A 20,429-nucleotide genomic window follows, 5' to 3' on the forward strand; every position below is an offset into this window, starting at 1 on the left:
GAGATGGAGAAAATGATAAAAATATTATCTATATTATTTTTACTAATTTGATTATACATAAAAAGTGGTTGACAAAATCTATATATTATTAGTAAACATAAATATAGATGACAAGATGAAGAAATAGAGATAAAAAAAAATAAATCACTCAAATATATAAACTTTAAGCACATGGTGAATCAAAAATACCAAACAAAGTCATAGTGCATATAGGATCATTCTAACCTTTCTAAGAAGGTTAGCCTATTATGCTAGACATTCTCATGAAATTCTAGAGAGAATATGAGAAAGACTAAAATTTGGTAGAGTTTTGCTACTTAAAAATTATATACAAAATGTGAAGAAAGAGTCCCTATTTATAGAGGGAGAAAATGACTAAAAAGAAATTAAACAACAAAATGAGGTTTACAAAATAAATCTGAAATATTAATAATAAAATATAATTATGAAAAATCAAATCTTATTATAAATATTAAACTAGTTATTTTGGTGTATGGTCAAAATACCATTTTTCTAAAACACTAAAAAAAAGGTGAGCTTTAAAGCTCAAAATGACAATTTTGAAAGGCCCAATACCCACAAAATATGGGTTAAAGGTGGCTGGTGGCAGATGTGGGTTTTGACCAATTTCCAGCCAATGAAAACGTGCCACGTAGGCAGCTGGGATTGTTGGGCCAATGTTGGGTCTGCTTGCTGGGAGAGGTGAACTCGGCTGGGCTTTCATTGGGCCTTCAGAGCTGATGAGGCAAGGGCTTGCTAGGAAGGAGAAGGAAAATTGATGGTTTGACTGGTCAATGTAGGAGGCAAGCTTCTGAAGAAGGCTTGGGCGTGAGCTGCTTTGCTGGGCCGAGTTGGGCTTTCATATGCATTTGGGCCTTCGTTTACTTTGAAGGAGGCAAAGCTGGAGTTGCTTTGTTGAGGCGCTGGGAAGGGAGGCTAGCCTGCGTAAGCTGTTGGGGAGTTGGCAGAAGGCTGGGACGCGGCTCGGCTGGGATGCGAATAGGTGGCGCAACATGGGGTCGCCAGGTGGCGGCTGGGCAAGGAGAATAAGGGTTGGGCCTGGGTTCTTTTGGGCCTGTGTCTGGGCCAACTCTCTTAAAAAATGCCACAATTTCAAGTCTTTTTTTCAATTTTGATTCTCTCTTCTTTCTTTCTTTTTCTTTGTTTCTAAGTGCCAAAAATACCAATTAAATCCTACAACATAAAACGAACTAAATTAAAATTAAATATTTTCATTTATAAATTAAATAATATTATTTCTATAAAAATATTAATTAAAATTTAATTTATTTTGACTATTAAAATCAATAAATGTGCATTTTTGGGTACTGATCACTTTTTTATTTATAAAACTCCCCAAGTACATATTGAAATATTCAGTTCCATTATCAGTGTGAAGCAAACCTATTTTGGTTTGAAATTGATTTTCAACCATGTTATAGAAATCCTTAAATAGCTTTTCAACCTCAGATTTTTGATGCATCATATTAACCCAACAAAGACGTGTGTGATCATTGATAAAAGTGACAAACCATTTTTTTCCAGTTAAAGTTGTGATTTTAGAAGAACCCCACACATCACTATGGATCAAGTAAAAAGGCTTAGAAGCACGTTAACCAATAGTTTTACAAGAATCACGATGACTTTTTTCATGATAACAACTCACAATGAAAAATAGTACAATCAATATTTTTAAATAAACTTGGAAATAGATGTTTAAAACAAGAAAAACTAGGATGCCCTAGTCTAAGGTGCGAAAGCATTATTTGATCTCTAACGGGGATTGAACTAATACTACTAGTCTAGCTTTGAGCTTGTTTATTACCGCAGAGATGACCATCAAAAATAGTAAAGACCTTCCAACAAACTAGCACTGCCAATCATCTTCCCCAAAGCTCCGGTCCTGGAATTCACAAGAAGAATTAAAGAAGGTAACACAACAATTAGAATCTTTTGCCAATTTACTAACTGAGATAAGATTACAAGAGAGTTTAGGTACATTTTTTAATTGATGGTTCCTTTCTCAGCTATGGAAGATAAGCCTCCATCAGCAATGCGAATCTTTTTATTACCTGGACAGGGTGAGTAGGAATTAAACAAGTTTGACAAACTAATCATGTGATCGGAAGTACCTGAGTCTATGGTCCAAGGTGTAGAATTGAAATGACAAAGGAAAGCTTGGGACATACTACTTGTTTGAACATGGGAAGCACTAGAGTGGCTAGGAATTGAACTAGAAGTTAGCAGCTTAATGAGGCGATCCATTTGCTCTTTGTTAAGATTTTTCTCCAATCTCTCTACTTCATTGGCAGTAGAAATGGCTTGATTGTGCTTGTCACCACCCTTGTTGCTTTTCCAATCTGCAGGCTTGCATGGAGTTTCCAGCAAGTTTCACGAGTGTTTTGTGGTTTGTTACAGTTATCACACCACACACGAGGCTTTTGAGGAGAGAAAGACCGAGCAACATTAAGATCACAACGAGAGCAGATTTTTCAACTGTACCATCAGAAGGTTTCTTTCCCAACATCACCCCCCGCCAGCTCTCCTCCCTCCTGACCTCTGAAAACACCTCTTCAAGAGTGGGAAGAGGTTTCCTTCCAACAATTCTGCCCCTGACCTCATCAAATTCAACATCAAGGCCAACAAGAAACTTAAAGATTCGCCCTTCCTCCACTCTTTGTTTCTGGTGTTTAAAATCATCTGTACTCTTCCACTCAGTTGGTGAAGAGATCCAGATCTTGCCACAATCTCTTAAGAGTACTGAAATAGCGAGTCACGCTATTCTCCCCTTGGCGAATTTCGCCTAGCATCAATTCCAACTCAAAAACTTGGGACTGATTTTCTAAGTCAGAATACATATGACAAACATTATCCTATAGCTCCTTTGCCGTAGAAAAACACATGAAGTTGGCCCCTATTTCTTCTTCCATAGAGTTCATATGAGCAATTATCAAGAGAAAATTCTGTACTTTTATTATATTTTTAATGAATAGATTACATCTTATATTTATATTGTATTTACAATAAATAAAATAGGAAATAACTCCCTAACTAATAGGACCTGACTAAAGACTAACTAATCAGCCTATGACTAGGGAAACCATGCGACTGATTCTACACTCCCCTCAAGCTGGATGGTATATATCATACATCCCAAGCTTGTCTATCAATTGCTCAAACATAGGCTTAACAAGAGCTTTTGTCAGAATATCCGCTGTCTGTTGAGAAGTCGGTATGTAGGAAACCTCAAGAATCCCTTCATCAATTTTTTCCTTTATAAAGTGTTGATCAATTTCAACATGCTTCGTCCCATCATGATGGACAGAGTTGTGTGAAATTGAAATTGCAGCCTTGTTGTCACACCAAATGATTATAGGACCTTGCTTCAGCACTTGTAGTTCTCCAAGGAGATGTTTCAGCCAAAGTGCCTCACATATACCAAGAGCAGTAGAACGAAGTTCAGCCTCAGCACTACTCCTAGCAACCACAGATTGCTTCTTACTTCTCCAAGTAACCAAGTTTCCAAAAACATAAGAGCAATATCCTGAAGTAGATCTCCGATTATTTGGACATCCTGCCCAGTCAGCATCAACAAACACTTCAATACTCCTCTTAGGTTGTTTCCTGAACATTAACCCTCTACCAGGAGTCCCTTTTAAATATTTCAATACTCGGTTTGCAGCATCCAAGTGACATTGATATGGTGAATGCATGAACTGACTAATACAACTTACTGAAAAAGCAATATCCGGCCTGGTGTGAGCAAGATAAATTAGCCTTCCAACCAGCTGTTGAAATATACCTTGGTCAACAGGTGAATCTTTAGGATTGACTTCAAGTTTAATATTCGGGTCCATAGGAGTATCCACTGGTTTACACCCTATTAATCCAGTATCTTCCAGCAAATCTAGGACATATTTTCGTTGAGACAAATATTCCTTCCCGACTTCTAGCAATCTCTATTCCAAGAAAAAACTTGAGTTTTCCAAGATCCTTCATCTCAAAAGTCTTTGCAAGATGCTTCTTGATTCTATTTATCTCTTCAAGATCATCACCGGTGATTATAATATCATGTACATAGACTATCAATATAACAATCTTGTTTTTTTACTCTGTGATAAAACAAAGTGTGATTGGTATGAGCTTGCTTGTATCCTAACTGTAGAACAGTTCTGGTAAACCTATCAAACCACGCCTTAGGAGACTGCTTCGGCCCATAGAGAGCCTTCTTCAAACGACAAACTGATCCCTCTCTATTTTTATTAAACCCTGGTGGTAGATCCATGTACATATCTTCTGCCAAATCGCCATTAAGGAAGGCATTCTTGACATCTAGTTGAAACAACGGCCAACCTAAGTTTGTTGCAAGAGATAACAACACTCGAATAGTATTGATCTTAGCCACAGGAGCAAAGGTCTCTTGATAATCTATGCCATAAATCTGTGTATAACCCTTTGCAACTAGATGCGCCTTGTATCTTTCAACAGATCCATCACTCTTGTACTTAATTGTAAAGACCCATTTGCATCCAACTGGATCTTTCCCTGCTGTCCGGTCCACTATTTCCCATGTACCATTTTTTTCTAAAGCCTTGATCTCCTCACAACCCGCTGCATACCACTGTTTGCTTTTAAAAGCTTCCTCAATATTTTTTGGTACCACTGTTTCTGAAAGATTAGTTACCAAGGCTTGCAAAGGTCTAGATAAATGAGAATAGCCCAAAAGATCTGATATAGGATGATTTATAGTACACGAGCTAGTACCTTTATGTAGAGCAATTGGCATATCCAACTCAGTGTTATCAGGACCTGGTTTCGAAGCAGATGATTGGTGTGCTGGTGGTGCTGGTTCAGTACCTATTTCTGCATGTTTTCTTCTGCTGTAAGTCAGAGGGAAATGAGAAATTGATGGTACCACAGGCGCTGGAATTTGGGGACTATTTTGACCAGAATTTTGAATTTCCTGAATAGGTAAAGAAGCTAGGTCAGCTCCCTGATTTTGTGGGGAATAATTTGGCTCAACATGCTGAATTTGTGGACCATTTTGAATTAAATTTCAAATCAGAAATATCAGAGTTATTTTTGAGAAAAATCTGGCGGATTTGGTGGGATTTGGTCAGAGGAATTTGGACTAATCTGATTTGAATTTAAATTGGAAATATGGGAAATATTAATATTATTAATATTCTGGATTTTTCCCTGATTTGATGGGAATACAGTCTCCCCCTGAGCTGAATTAGGAGGGAATTTAAATCCCAAAAATATTCCCAATTTTGTTGAGAAATAAGAGGAGCTGAACCAGAAAAATTTGAAAAATCAAAAGATTCCTGCTGACTAGAAGAATCTGAATAAAATGACTGATGCTCAAAAAATGTTGCATCTCTAGAAATAAAATATTTTCTTTTTGAAGGAGAATAGCATCGGTAACCCTTTTGGGTAGAAGAATATCCAACAAAAACACATTTTTGACTTCTAGGATCCAATTTAGATCTAAGATGTGAATGAATATGAACAAAAACAGTACATCCAAAAATTCTTAACGAGAGATCAGAAAATAGATGACTACTTGGAAAGCATTCATGAAGAACTGAAATTGGAGTCTTGAATTTTAAAATCCAAGATGGCAATCGGTTTTTTAAATAGGAGGCAGTTAAAATTGCATCACCCCAATAGTGTTTAGGCAAATTACTAGTAAAAAGTAATGCACGAGCAACCTCTAGTAGGTGCCTATTTTTTCTTTTAGATACACCATTTTGTTGTGGTATATATCAACACAAGAACTTTGATGGATGATTCCTTTGTTTGAACAAAAATTATTTAGAGTGGAATTAAAATACTCAGTTTCATTATCAGTTCGAAGAATCTGGATACGAGAATCAAAGTGAGTAAAAATCATGTTATAAAATTGCTCAAATATTTGCACAACTTCAGATTTTTCATGTAAAAGAAATATCCAACAAACACGCGAATGATCATCAATAAATGTAATAAACCACCTTTTATTTGAAATAGAGGAAATCTTTGAAGGACCCCATAGATCACTATGAACAAGAGAAAAAGGTTTAGAAGAATGATATAAATGAAGTGAAAAAGGAATTCTAGTATGCTTAGCTAACTGACAAACTTCACACACAATTATCCGAGGAAAGAAATAATGAGGGAAATATGCGAGTAAGAGAAACTAGGATGACCAAGACGATGATGGAGCAATTTTATTTGGTGGTGACGCTGAGAAGATAATGAACCATGGACAACTTGACAACAACGAACTTCAGGACTAGCACGAAGAAGGTAATATAATCCAGCCACTTCAGCAGCACGCCCAATCATCCTCCCCGAGTCCTGATCCTGGAAAACACAAATTTTTTGAGAAATTAGAAACACAATTAGAGTCCCGAGTTAATTTGCTAATAGAAAGCAAATTATAAGACAACTTAGGGACAAATAGAACATTGTGTAGCATGCAATGGGAATTAAAAACCACAGATCCAACCCTCTCTACTGGAGCTATAGATCCATCTGCCAATGTAACAGTACGAGTACCAAAATATTTTTTGTACGAAGAGAAAATATTATGAGAACTCGACATGTGTTCGGAAGCACTCGAATCAATTATCCAAAACTCACCCAATGTGTCTGACTCGTTCACAGTGGAAGAAGAAATACCATGAGTCATTAATGATTTAGAAGAAGAGAACAATTGTCCAATCTGATCAAGTTGAGCTTGAGTGAAGGTCATGGATGAGGAAGCAACTGCATCAGGTTTTTGAGTCACTACATTAGGTTTGGGGAAGGTTGGTGCATCAGGTTTGGAGGTTGTTGGAGGTTTGACTCCATTATTCTGTTGCTGGTTGCGTGGCACCCAGTCGGCTGGCTTACCATGTAGCTTCCAGCACGTTTCTTTGGTATGATGAGGTCGACTACAGTGTGTACACCGAAGAGGCTTTCGAGAGTCAGATGAGCGAGCAGCCATGGCAGATGCATTGGAGTTAAGTGGCGGAGCTGAACTCACAGAAGGACCTCCAAGCATAATACGACGGCATTGTTCTTCACGACGAACCTCCGAAAAAATAGAATCAAGAGTCGGAAGTGTCTTATTACTGAGGATGCGACTACGAACATCATCAAGGACAGGATGGAGACCAGTAAAAAAATCATAGGTTCGTTCTTTTGCAAGCAATTTCCTATAGATCTCTTGATTGGTAGTGTCTGTCCAAATTGGTTGAGTGAAAAGGTCAAGTTCCTGCCAAAGGTTGGTTAGAGAACTATAATATTGAGTGACAATACCTTCATCTTGACGCAAATTCCTAGAGTGATGTTGTAAATCGAACATTTGTGAAGAATCCTCCAAATCTGAATAAGTTAAAATTACTGCATCCCATATTACTTTTGCTGTTGGGTAAAGCAAATAAATTTCAGCAATGGAATCATCCATTGAGTTTAGGAGCCACACCATAACCATGAATTTTTGATATCTCGAGAAGGAAAAGTAGGATCGGTAGAAGCTGGTTTCAGAATCGAACCATCGAGATAGCCAAAATGGCCTTTTCCTCGAATGATGAGTTGAACAGTTCGGGACCATTGAAGGTAATTCCGGCCATTAAGTTTGAAACTTGTAATTTGGAAAGGCAGGGAGTTATTATCAGTGGCAGTAGGATTGGTGGAAGTAATTGTGGGATTTGTAGGTAGGGAATTATTATCAGTAGGATCTGTGAGAATGATTGTGGGATTTGATCGACCTGTGTCCAAAGACGCATCAGATTCATTTGTCCTGCTCATTCCAGAAAAATTGAATTTTCTCAACCAAAAAATTGCTTTTAAGTGTCGGTATGCTCTGATACCATATGAGCAATTTTCAGGAGAAAATTTTATACTTTTATTATATTTTTAATGAATAGATTACATCTGATATTTATACTGTATTTACATTAAATAAAATAGGAACTAACTCCCTAACTAATAGGACTTGACTAAAGACTAACTAATCAGCCTATGATTAGGGAAACCATACGACTGATTCTACAGTTCACCAACAATGTCATTACCATGGAGTTTTCTGCATCCCAGACACTGTAAGAAGGATCAGAAGTATCGGGTGCCTTAGTCTCTCCAGTTAAGTAACCAATCTTGCTCCATCCACGAATATACATCCAAACCGATTGGGACCACCTTAAGAAATTTCCCTCATTCAATCGAATAGTTGTAATCTGGACAGAATGGTTGGATTCAGTATGGGTAATTTTGGGTTCTAAGGTTTTGGTACCTTGGGGCTGGGATTGGACAGCAGCCTCACTGGATTGGTCAGACATAGTGGAAAAAGGCTAGGAACAGAGAAAGAAACTGAAAAAATAATCTGTTTTCTCTAAGAAAAATAGAGCATGTTTCAGCAAGACAGAAAAAATATTCAAAGGACCGATTATGTCTCTGATACCATCTAGAATTTAGGGCAGAGAAAAAATATATGTTTTCTTTCTTATATTTCACGTATAGTAGTACAACCTTTTATAGTGTTTACAAATGACAAAGTTAGGAAATATACTTAAATGCTAAAGATACAATCAACCTACCAAGGAAAGTAATAAACTATATTTACATCAAATATACACTTAGCAAAAATAGAATGATTTATTGTAGGAAATATTATTCGATATCCCTTTTAGAATGGGAAACCTAGCTGTATATTTTGTACAGTTTCCATATTTAGATTATTGTAGACTTATTTTGTTACCTTATTCTTTGCTGTAATTATGCTTAGGATATTCGGTATTAACTACCAAATATCTTCTCATTCTCTGTACAGTGCCTATTTAAAGGCATAACTCTAATTCAATAAAATATTGTAGCATTATTTCCACATGGTACCAGAGCCTAAAAGCCTAACCCTAAAGCTGTCGCTACTCTCTGCCTTTGTCTTGTTTTTTCTGCTTCTTTCTGCCCTCATGGCCACTGTAACCCATCCAAACACTCAAAATCCCACTGCCTTCGTTACTGATGACACCTCAGCCGATTCCATTATCAACAAAACCCCCTCTGATGTCTCTTCCACATCTTTTGATCACCAAAACTCTCTCCAAATTACCATACACAAGCTGAATGGTCAAAACTTCCTGCAATGGTCTCAATCCGTGAAGATGTACCTTCAAGGACATGGACGCTTGAGATATCTCACTGGTTCTGTTCCTACTCCTCAGGCTGATGATCCCTCTTATGCTAAGCGGGAGTCTGAAAACTCTCTCATCATGACCCGTGTTGACAGCCAGGAAATAAAATCACAAAGATATGCAATATTAGCTGTAGTTTTTTAGATGTGATAGCTGTAGTCTTTTATTGTATACAAGTTTCCTTATTTATAGGATTTTTATTCTTTGACATTTATTGTGATTATTCTGTGCAGTCCCTATAAAAGGGCATACCTAGTATTGATAAAAAATACAAGAAAAATAGTTTTAAATCTTCTCTCATTTTATTCTTTATGGTATCACAGCTTTAGGTTCTTTTCTCTCCTCGACAATTTTTTTTTTTTGTTCAGCTTCGGTTGTCTTCTCCGGCAGCTTCTGTCCCTTTCCAGCCAATCATTCAGGAACCCATTGCCAGTCCCAAATTTTCTTTTAGTACCAGTCGCACCATTTTTCATTCCCTTTGATTCTCTGCCCAGTCCTTCTCCAAATCGTTTAAATCGCAAGTCTAGGAGCCCATCTTCAATCGCAGCAAGTCCAGATTGGTCGCTGTTTAGACCGGCGGTGTCTTTCTCACGGCTCTTGGGTGATCCTCTCAACTCTCAGGCAACTCACAGCAGGTGATCCTCTCTCTTTACTTCGACGAAGTTGTCCATTGAAGATATTTCTTCTCAAACCAGTGGGCCTACCAGCCCTCAAGCCCAAACACAATTCAGTGGATCCGTGGGCTCTCTTCATATCATAGCCCACAAACTTAAGGGTAAAAATTATTTTCAATGGGTTTCGAGTTTCGGATCTCATACTATGTCTGGCTTTGTTGCCCACTCTGGTAATTTCTCACTGCTCTCACCAACTCTCAAACACCATAGATAATTGATTCTGGCGCCTTTGATCATATGACCAGTTTATATTCTTTGTTTGAATCCTATACTCCATGTTCTAATCCTTCTAGTGTCAGAATAGTAGATGGCACACACTCTCCAATTGTAGGAATTGGTACCATTAAATTGTCGGCCGACTTAATCCTCAAATCGGTCCTTCATGTTCCTTCCTTAACATGCAATTTAATTTCTGTTAGTAAGCTGACTACTGATAATCGTTGCCTTGCTAAATTTTTTTCCAATTCTTGTCAATTTCAAGAACTATCTTCGGGAAGGACGATTGGCAGTGCTAGGATTCAAGGTGGACTTTATTTCTTTGAAAATCATCAACCAATAATACAGCAACCTTGTTCATCTAGTTTGGCTTCTAATTCTATCTCTACAATAAACTCTGTTTCTATTTCAAACTCCAGCAAAATTATGTTATGGCATTATCGACTAGGTCATTCAAGTTTTTCATATTTAAAACATTTGTTTCCATCATTATTTTCAAATAATAATTACGGTTCTTTGCAATGTGATATTTGTCAATTGGCTAAGCACACACGGGCTGTTTTTCCTCAAAAACATTATGCTCCAACCAGCCCTTTCTCTTTAATTCATAGTGATCTGTGGGGACCTTCAAAAGTCACTACTTCACATGGTCATCGATGGTTTATCACATTTATTGATGACCACACGTCTTATTTGGGTGTATCTCTTCAAACACAAGTCTGATACATTTCATGTGTTTCAAAACTTCTATAACATGATTCAAACACAATTCCAAACATCTATTCATATATTACGAACGGATAATGGCACAAAATATTTCAATTCTATCTTAGGACCCTACCTCTCCGAAAAAGGCCTTATTCATCAAAGTTCATGTGTCGATACCCCTCAACAGAATGACATTGCTGAACGTAAGAATTGTCATCTCTTAGAAGTTGCCCGAGCTCTACTTTTTACTATGCACATTCCTAAGTACCTTTGGGGAGATGCCATCCTTACCGCTGCTTATCTCATCAATCGTCTCCCTAGTCGTCCAATTGAGTGGAAATCAACTATACTAGAAGAAATGAAAGCGCTCAAACAGAATGATACTTGGAGATTAGTGGAATTACCTCCTGATAAAAGTGTTGTGGGGTGCAAATGGGTGTTCACAGTCAAGTATAATGCTAGTGGCTCTATTGAACGGTACAAAGCACGGTTGGTAGCAAAGGGATTCACACAGACCTATGGGATTGACTACACTGAGACCTTTGCTCCGGTTGCCAAGCTCAATACTATCAAGGTCCTACTCTCACTTGCAGCAAATCTAGAATGGGAATTACATTAGCTCGATGTAAAAAATGCTTTTCTGAATGGAGAACTTGTAGAGGAAGTTTACATGAGCCAACCACCAGGCTTTGAAGAAACTCCTGATGCAAAGGTTGTCTGCAAGCTTAACAAGTCACTATATGGCCTAAAACAATTTCCTCGAGCTTGGTTCGATCGGTTCTCAAAAGTAGTTGTAGATTTTTGAATAATTGATGTTTTATTCATAAAAGAGAATTTCCTATTAATAGGCAGATTACATCAGAAAAATATAGGCTAAGCTATACAATTAACCTAGGTCAACTAATCTCCTAAAAATCAGGAATATACAATATATTAGGAAATAAGATAATTCGGTTTCCTTAAAGAATTGATACCAAATAAATACAAGATATTTACATAATTCTACACTCCCCCTCAAGCTGGGTTATGTATATCAAACATTCCCAGCTTGCACACTAATTCATCAAAGACAATTCTAGGAAGAGCTTTGGTAAGAACATCGGCTGTTTGAAGTCTTGATGGAGTATAGATAGTTTGAACTGTGGCACTCTCAATCTTCTCAATGATGAAGTGTCGATCTATCTCAATATGTTTTGTCCTGTCATGATGAACAGGATTTTTAGCAATACTAATAGCAGCCTGATTATCGCAAAGTATTTTTATGGACTCGCCTGCAAACTGCAAATAGTCGTAGTTCACTCAATAATCTTTTTAGCCTAATCCATTCACAAACACCTAGAGCAAGAGCTCTAAGTTCTGCTTCAGCTGAACTTCTGGAAACCACTGATTGTTTCTTACTTTTCCAAGTCACTAGATTACCCCAAACATAAGAACAGTATCCTGAAGTACTCCTCCTGTCTGATACATTTCCTGCCCAGTCTGCATCAGTGTAGACTTTGATCTCTCTGCTATCACTTTTCTTGAATAGAAGACCTTTCCCAGGATTCATCTTGAGGTATCTTAAGATTCTAGTAACATCTTCCATGTGTTCTTCAGTAGGATTGTTCATGTATTGACTGACAACACTAACTGAAAAACCAATGTCAGGTCTAGTATGAGATAGGTAGATCAGCCGTCCAACTAACCTTTGATATCTCCCCCTGTCTACTGGTGTCATGTCCTTTCCTGAACCCACTTTCTTGTTGGAGTCCATTGGGGTTGAGGCAGGTTTGCATCCAAGCATTCCTGTTTCCTTCAGTTAAGTCTAAAACGTACTTACGTTGAGACACAAATATGTCATGTCTTGATCGAGCAATTTCCATGCCAAGAAAATATCTAAGATACCCAAGATCTTTAATCTCGAATTCCTTAGATAAGAAATCTTTCAATCTCTCCATCTCCTCCTTGTAGTCACCTGTAAGTATTATGTCATCCACATAGACAATTAGGATAGCTATCCTTTTATCAGACGAGAATCTAACAAACAAAGTGTGATCTGCTTGACATTGAGTATACCCATTCTGAATGATTGCTTTAGTGAATCGGCCAAACCATGCTCGTGGAGATTGTTTAAGACCATACAAAGATTTCTTGAGTTTGCATACTTTGTCCTGATTGGAAGAGTTCTCGAAGCCCGGCAGAATGTCCATATAAACTTCTTCAAGGTCATCATTCAGGAATGCATTTTTCACATCAAGTTGGTGTAGGGGCCAATCTTTATTTGCAGCAAGGGATAACAGTACACGTACAGTGTTAAGCTTGGCAACAGGCGCAAACGTTTCTTGATAATCAATTCCGTAGGACTGAGTGAAGCCTTTAGCAACAAGGCGAGTTTTAAACCTCTCAACTGCTTTGTGTTTAACGTTAAAGACCCACTTGCAACCCACGGATCTCTTCCCAGATGGTAGACTTGTGATTGTCCAAGTGCTGTTTTTCACCAAAGCACTAATCTCATTTTCCACAGCCTCTTTCCATCGAGAATCAGTCAGAGCCTCTTAAATTGTGTGAGGAATCTGTATATTATCAATAACAGAGACAAACGCCTGATAGGATGGTGATAATGTTTTGTAAGATACAAAATTGCCAATAGGATGTTCTGTACATGCACGAACTCCCTTTCTCAATGCAATCGGCAAATCTAAATCATCATTTATTTGAACAACGTTATCATGGTTAGAATTACTTAAACCTGAATGAGTTTCTAGAGAATGAGGATTCGGTTCTGATGCATGGTGGTCCTCCAGATGTGTTGTGTGCTCTATATCTTTACCAGATTTTTTTCTTCTCGTATAGACACGAATTTCTGGTTCTTGACAAGGTGCAAGAGCCATGGATGGACCTGGAGAGTTTTCAATGATTTGGGAACCCAAGGATTTAGGGGAAGATGAAACTTGATGTTCTATGACTTGAGAGTTGGAAGAATCCTCATGATGAATACTCGGAGATGAAGTATTATTAATACTCGGAATAGTGTCCCAAAGATGAGATTCACCTGCATTCTCCCCCTGAATCTCAGATTTGTAGTAAACATGATTTTCAAAAAATGTGACATCCATAGTGGTATACATTTTCCGAGTTATAGGCAAATAACATTTATAACCCTTTTGATGAGAGGAATAACCAAGAAAAATACATTTGATAGATTTAGGGTCTAGCTTACTACGATTTTGAGAATGAAGATGAACAAAGGCTGTGCAGCCAAAGATCTTAGGATTAAGAAGACTAATGAATTTCGTATGAGGGAATGATTGCAAAACTGTGTGACATGGAGTTTGAAAGTTGAGTACTCGGGATGGCATTCGGTTGATTAAATAGGTGGCTGTTATAACCGCTTCTCCCCAGAAATATTTGGGAACTTGAGTAGAAAATATGAGAGAGCGAGCAACTTCTAAGAGATGTCTATTTTTCCGTTCAGCAACCCCATTTTGTTGAGGAGTATCAACACAAGAGCTTAAGTGTAGAATACCTTGTTGTGTGAGGTAAGGACCGAGAATAGAATTGAAGAAATCTTTGGCATTGTCGGTGTTGAGGATTTGAATTTTAGTAAGAAACTGAGTTTGAATCATAGAATGAAAATTTTTAAAAATTTCACTTCTGATTTTGATTTTATGAGAAACACCCAAGTTAATCTAGTATGATCATCGATAAAAGATACAAACCATTTTTGTCCAGTTATATTGTTTACACGTGAGGGACCCCACACATCACTATGGATCAATGAAAAAGGTTTGGAAGATTTATATGGTATTCTAGAATAGGTATTTCGAGTGTGTTTCGCAAATTGACAGATTTCACAACAAAAGGAGTTTGGATTTTTATTAATAAATAAGGAGGGAAACATTTTTGACAAATATAGAAAATTCGGATGACCAAGACGATAGTGCCACAACATAATATCACTATCTTTATTTGAAATAGACTGATTATTTAAAGAAAACAAACTGAATTTCTGAGCTGTTCTAACGGATAGATTGTCATCTTGTAGGATATAGAGCCCAGAACACATCTTAGCACTGCCAATCATCTTCCCCGAATCCAATTCCTTAAACACACACAAATTTGAGTAAAACTTAGTTACACAGTTTAGGTCACGAGTAAATTTACTAATAGAAAGTAAATTACAATCGAGTTTAGGCACATAGAGAACAGAAGTGAGAGTTAGGTTCTGATTTATGTTGACTGAACCAGAACCCTCAACCTTAGAGGATGTGCCATCTGCAATTTTCACTGTATGATGCTCTGGACTTGAGTGAAATTCAGAAAAAATATTTGCATCTCCTGTCATATGATCTGATGCTCCCGAATCAAGAATCCAAGGGTTAGTAGTTCTTTTATTGACCATAAAAGCTACTGAATGGTTACCTTTCATGGCCAACAGCCCTGTACCAGGTGTAGTATTCAGCTTTGCAGCGATGTGTGACTGACTTAGGAGTTTCTGAAGTGCCTCTAACTGTGCTTTAGTGAATGGTGATGAATCAGATGTGTCCCCTTTCCTTTAGCAGCAGCAGTATTTAAAATGGCAGCGACATTCTCGTGACTCTCTTTGTCTTTCCATGATTTCGGCTTCCAATCAGCAGGTTTTCCATGAAGTTTCCAGCATGTTTCTTTGAAATGCCCAGGTTTACGACAGTGATCGCACCATGGTCGACCCTTCTGCTGTCCTCTTGCAGCAAGAGCAGATGACTCTTGAGTAGATGGAAGAGGAGAAGCGCCCATCATGACCTTCTTTCTGCTTTCATCATGTCGAATCTCGGAGAATGCTTCTTTGACTGTCGGAAGTGGCTTGATACTCATGATCCTACTCCTGACAGCATCAAGTTCCTTATTGAGACCATGAAGAAATTTGAAAGTTCTCCTTTTCTCTACAATACTTCGGTATAGAGTAGTATCATCTGTACACTTCCAAGAATAGGTTTCAAATAGGTCCAATTGATGCCAAAAACGAGCAAGAGTGTTAAAATATTGTGTGACTGTAGTATCTTCTTGGCGGAGATCGTAAAGATGGTATCAGAGAGGGGTGGTTTTTAATCGCAATATTTTTTTTTTCCTTCTCTTTCTTTTCTGCCCTAATCGCACGAGCCTCTTTCCACTCATTCTTTCTCAAAATCGTACCAGCCCTTCTCCTCTGTTCATCTTTTCACGCATCACTTTCACCATGGCTACTGGAAAAGAAAGCCTAAACTCAGAGCACGATCCTTCAAGCACGATCCCGTCCGAGCCCTAGCGTACACCTAGTCACAGCCATAAATTAGAATCATCACTAAACTTCAATTCCAAAACCTAACCTCAGGACCAATCCCAAGCCCTCGGGAAGCCCTAATTCCACCAAACGGGGTGGTGGAATCAAACCCCGAGCCCCCGGGCAAAATCCCTAAGAAATAACCCAAAAATCTACTTCTGAAGGTAGGGTAGCGCTACAGCGCCACAGATTGGGCGCTACAGCGTTACAAGCAGAGCCAAAAGCCCCCCAGGAAGCCATCATAGCGTTGTAGCGCTCCAAGGCTAGCGCTACAGCGCTACAAGCAGCAGACTTCAACCTCTGTTTTTTTCCTTCAAATTTCCTCGAGCCAAAACCCCCTAGAACACCTCCAAATCTCAACTACACTTCAAAACAAGCTTACCATTCACTACATCTCACCCCACATGGCCCAACAACCTCAATTCTAACCACATGCATCATCAAACAAAGAAACACAAGCATTGAACTTAGAATTCAAGAACTCAACCACAAACTCAAAAATTCAAGACCTCAAAGCCAGAAATTGTTACCTTCAATGGGGAAATTCGACCTTAGGTTATCTCTATGCCCTTTTAGCCTTTAGCTCCTCAATTCTTCAAGCTCAATTCCCCTAACTTCCATCCAAAACTCAAGCTTAGAAATCACCTCAACAAAATCCAGAAAACTTATCAGAATTCTTTAGACCTTACCTCAATTGAGCTTAATTCCAGTGGAACTTCCTAGCTTCACCAAGGATCCAAGTGCTAAGCCTTAGTGTAACGCCCTGGCTACCCCAGAACCGTTACGGTGAACGGTGGACCGGAAATTTGACTCACTACCTGAGTCCTTTGGTCAAAAATGTGCTCTAAGTGTAATTAACAGGTTAAGGTATAAAACCAGTAAAAAGGAAATGGAGATTTTATTACAACTGCTCTGCAGAGCTAAACAAAACGTTTACAAGCTGTTCTCAGTACAAAAGGTCACTACTGTTGTAAAGTTACAAACCCGCCGACCTAAGCGGCAAAAATAGGGTAAACCCCCTAAATCCTCTGAGAACACCTTGACCGTGGTGGTCAAGCGGCTGCATATGTACACACCACCACATCAGCTTTCCACTCAAGGCTAGGTGAGCTTCTCTTTCCCTTTACCTGCACCACATAGCACCCATGAGCCAAGGCCCAGCAAGAAAACATAACACTTTATATAAACATTATCAAATGATTATCGTTATAATCACACTGAGCATAAAGCTTTCAAACAAATGAGTGAACACCACATGAGGTCCTGATACACCACACTGAGTGACTGACAAGCGAGTCACTAATTCAGATGGAAGAGTGGCTGATGGGTAAGCCACTAGCCTTCAACGGGTTCTGGTAAACCGCACTGAGTTACTGCCATGCATGTCACTAATTCAAGTGGGAGAGTGGCTGCTGAGTAAGCCACTAGCCTCCAAGCGCTTATTTCATTCATCGACCCTCGGGGTCGGTCTGGCATTAATGCTCTTTGAGTCATTCAATGCTAATAATCGATTAGATCCAATCTTACTAGCCTGCGTGACACACGCCAAGGCCGTCCTGACTAATAAGTCAGTTCATCGTGATCAATGCCCAATACCACTGCCGAACCTGACTAACAAGTCACAGCTTCACAGTGATACTAGCACCCTTGCCAAACCTGACTAATAAGTCAGTGCCATGCACAAATGAGCAACATATGCTAAGCATTCTATGTTCAATCCATGTCCATATTCTCACATTCAACATGCCTCAGGAATATCCATGCATGTTACACTTGGGGTGCAGTTTTCTTACCTCTGGTTCGAGCAAGAACGAACAAAAGAACAACCCTGAGAACGATCGACTTTTTGGTCCTTTAGCGGTTACCTGGTCATAACCAAAATGTAGGATTCATCAATAAAAAGTGAAAACTGAGGATGCCCAAACCAAATCCCAGCCCCCGAGACCTCAAATACTACCTAACCGGGTACTAGGTCCAACCCCGAGGCCCATGGTTTGAATCCCTAAGCTAAAAACCATTTTTAACAAAATTTGGCCTATGGGCCGCGGCCCCAAAAAGCTGTGCCGCGGCACGCCTCTAAGCTCCATCTGCCAGACGCGCGTGGGCCGCAGCACGCAAAAGCTGTGCCGCGGCACCCAGCCCAGTTCAGCCCAAAACCAGCACGCGAACTCAGAATTGCCCCTGCGTTTTACCCTTAAAACCAGCCTCTCAAACCAACTTTAAACCTCTTCCAAACACCCAATTCAACCCCCTATCAACACCCTTAACTCACTCTCATCAAACCCCAATCAAGCTAACACAAAAACCTCCTTTGATTCATGCTTCCCACATCAAAAACATGAATTGAAAACTATAAACAAAAACAGAGTATAACCTGAAATTCAAAGACAATTCCTTACCTCCAACTGGTTTTGAACCCTCTTAAGATGATGAACTAAGACCACAACCTCCAAGCTTTGATTCCCTAACTTGCCACCTCAACTTGGGACCAAAAACCTCAAAGAATGATAGAGAGGAAATGATGTACGGGAAGGAAGAAGAAGACTCTCTGTTTTTGCTCTGTTTTGAACGGTTTCCACAGCCTTCTAAAACCACATATATCCTAGCCAAATGACCTAAATGCCCCTAGGTCATTCAAGGCTCTAAAACCAACTTAAGGGCAATTTTGACATTTTCCACCTACACCGTTAATCATAATTAACGCTTCCCTTTTCCCGCTAATCTCAATATTCTCAAACTCCAATATTTCACATCCCGTTACCCTTTAATACCCGGTAACACTCTAACCATTAAAACACCCCGAGCCCCGAGCTTAAGCCTGTTATGACCAAACCGACGTTTAACATTTCTTTGATCGTCTCATACCAAATGGCTCGAACAAACCCACATCATAATGTGGTCTCAAATTATATCACCGACATGCGAACAAATAATCAATTTACCCTCAACGGGCCAAATTACCATCACACCCCTGTATAAAGAAGTATGGACTCACATGCATGCATTTCACATCATATCATAATATAATCAACATATACATGCATTTAATCAATTAATAATACAATTAAGCAAGTATGACCCTCCCGGCCTACTGTTCACACCGTTAAATGCATCGGAGAATTTGGGGCTTTACACTTAGCCTAAGCCTCCTTTGAATTGCAGCTCCAAAACTCCTCAAGAAATGGTGAAGGATGGCCTAAACCAAGAGAGAGAAAGAGCCCCTGTTTTCCTTCTTCTTTTCTTTCTTTCAGCTTCCACTATGTTCTACAAATCCTACTAAGTGCAAAAAGGCAGATTAATACTTATCCTTGTTTTTAAACACCAAAAGACCATATTGCCCTCCCAATTATAACCAAGCCTTTAAACATTCTAAGGACATTTTGGTCATTAATTCCCAATTCCCGCTAATTCCTCGAGTGTCCCTAATAATTACCGCTTGCATCTCGACACCTAACCAATCACCAATTTTACTCCTCAATATCAAATAGCCTCCAATATATTTCCTAAATTCTCAGAAATACCCCCAGCTCCCACGAGTCGGGTATAAATCCCCATCGTGACTTTTCCGCTAAACTGTTGACACACTAATCAAGGCCTCTTAAGCCTTATTAGTAATTTTGGGTCGTTACAACTATCCCCTCCTAATGAGAATTTCTTCATCGAAATTTACCTGAATAACTCGTGATACTGATCTTGCATCGCTGACTCAAGCTCCCAGGTCGCCTCCTCCATAACACTTTAACCAGATGAATCGTCTTATTTCGTAGTACTTTATCCTTCTGATCCAAAATTTGAACGAGTCCGGAGGTAAATCCCCACTGTGACTTTTTCGCCAAACCGCTCACTAGGATCGCCTCGTATCACAAGATGCAGATATATCCACATAATAATGTGATCTCAATAATTTATCACAAATATTTACATTTATGTCCTCAACGGGCAAAAATTACGAGTATGCCTTTATAACCTAATCAGGGCCTATATGCATACTAATACTCATAATCATGCATTTAATTATTTAAATCACACATAATCCAGTTATTCCTTCCGGCACACTAATCAAGGCCTCTTAAGCCTTATTAGTAATTTTGGGTCGTTACACAGACGGTTTTACAGTAGCTTTTTTCAAGGAAATTGGGAGATAATTAAAGAAGATTTGGTCAAGGTATTTTCTTAATTCGAAGAGAGTGGGGTGGTGAATTGAATTACTAATGAGATGTACATTTGTCTCATTCCTTAAAAAGTCAATTCTTGTGAGATTAAAGACTTTAGGCCAATTAGTTTGGTAACAGGTCTTTTCAAAGTCATATGCAAAGCCCTTTTCATGAGATTAAGAGATGTTTTGAGTGATATAATCTCAGAAACCCAATGTGGTTTCGTGTTGGGAAGACA

The 20,429-nt window shown here is 38.8% G+C and overlaps 1 protein-coding gene across 2 annotated transcripts in view; it reads left to right on the forward strand.

The window, feature by feature from the left end:
- Window positions 1-20,429, forward strand: part of LOC133830908 (DExH-box ATP-dependent RNA helicase DExH3-like) — a 52,947-nt gene that overhangs the window by 6,234 nt on the left and 26,284 nt on the right. The gene's annotated exons all lie outside the window — the stretch shown is intronic.

This window comes from Humulus lupulus, chromosome 4 (assembly GCF_963169125.1).
Source record: "Humulus lupulus chromosome 4, drHumLupu1.1, whole genome shotgun sequence".
Lineage (NCBI taxonomy): Eukaryota > Viridiplantae > Streptophyta > Magnoliopsida > Rosales > Cannabaceae > Humulus > Humulus lupulus.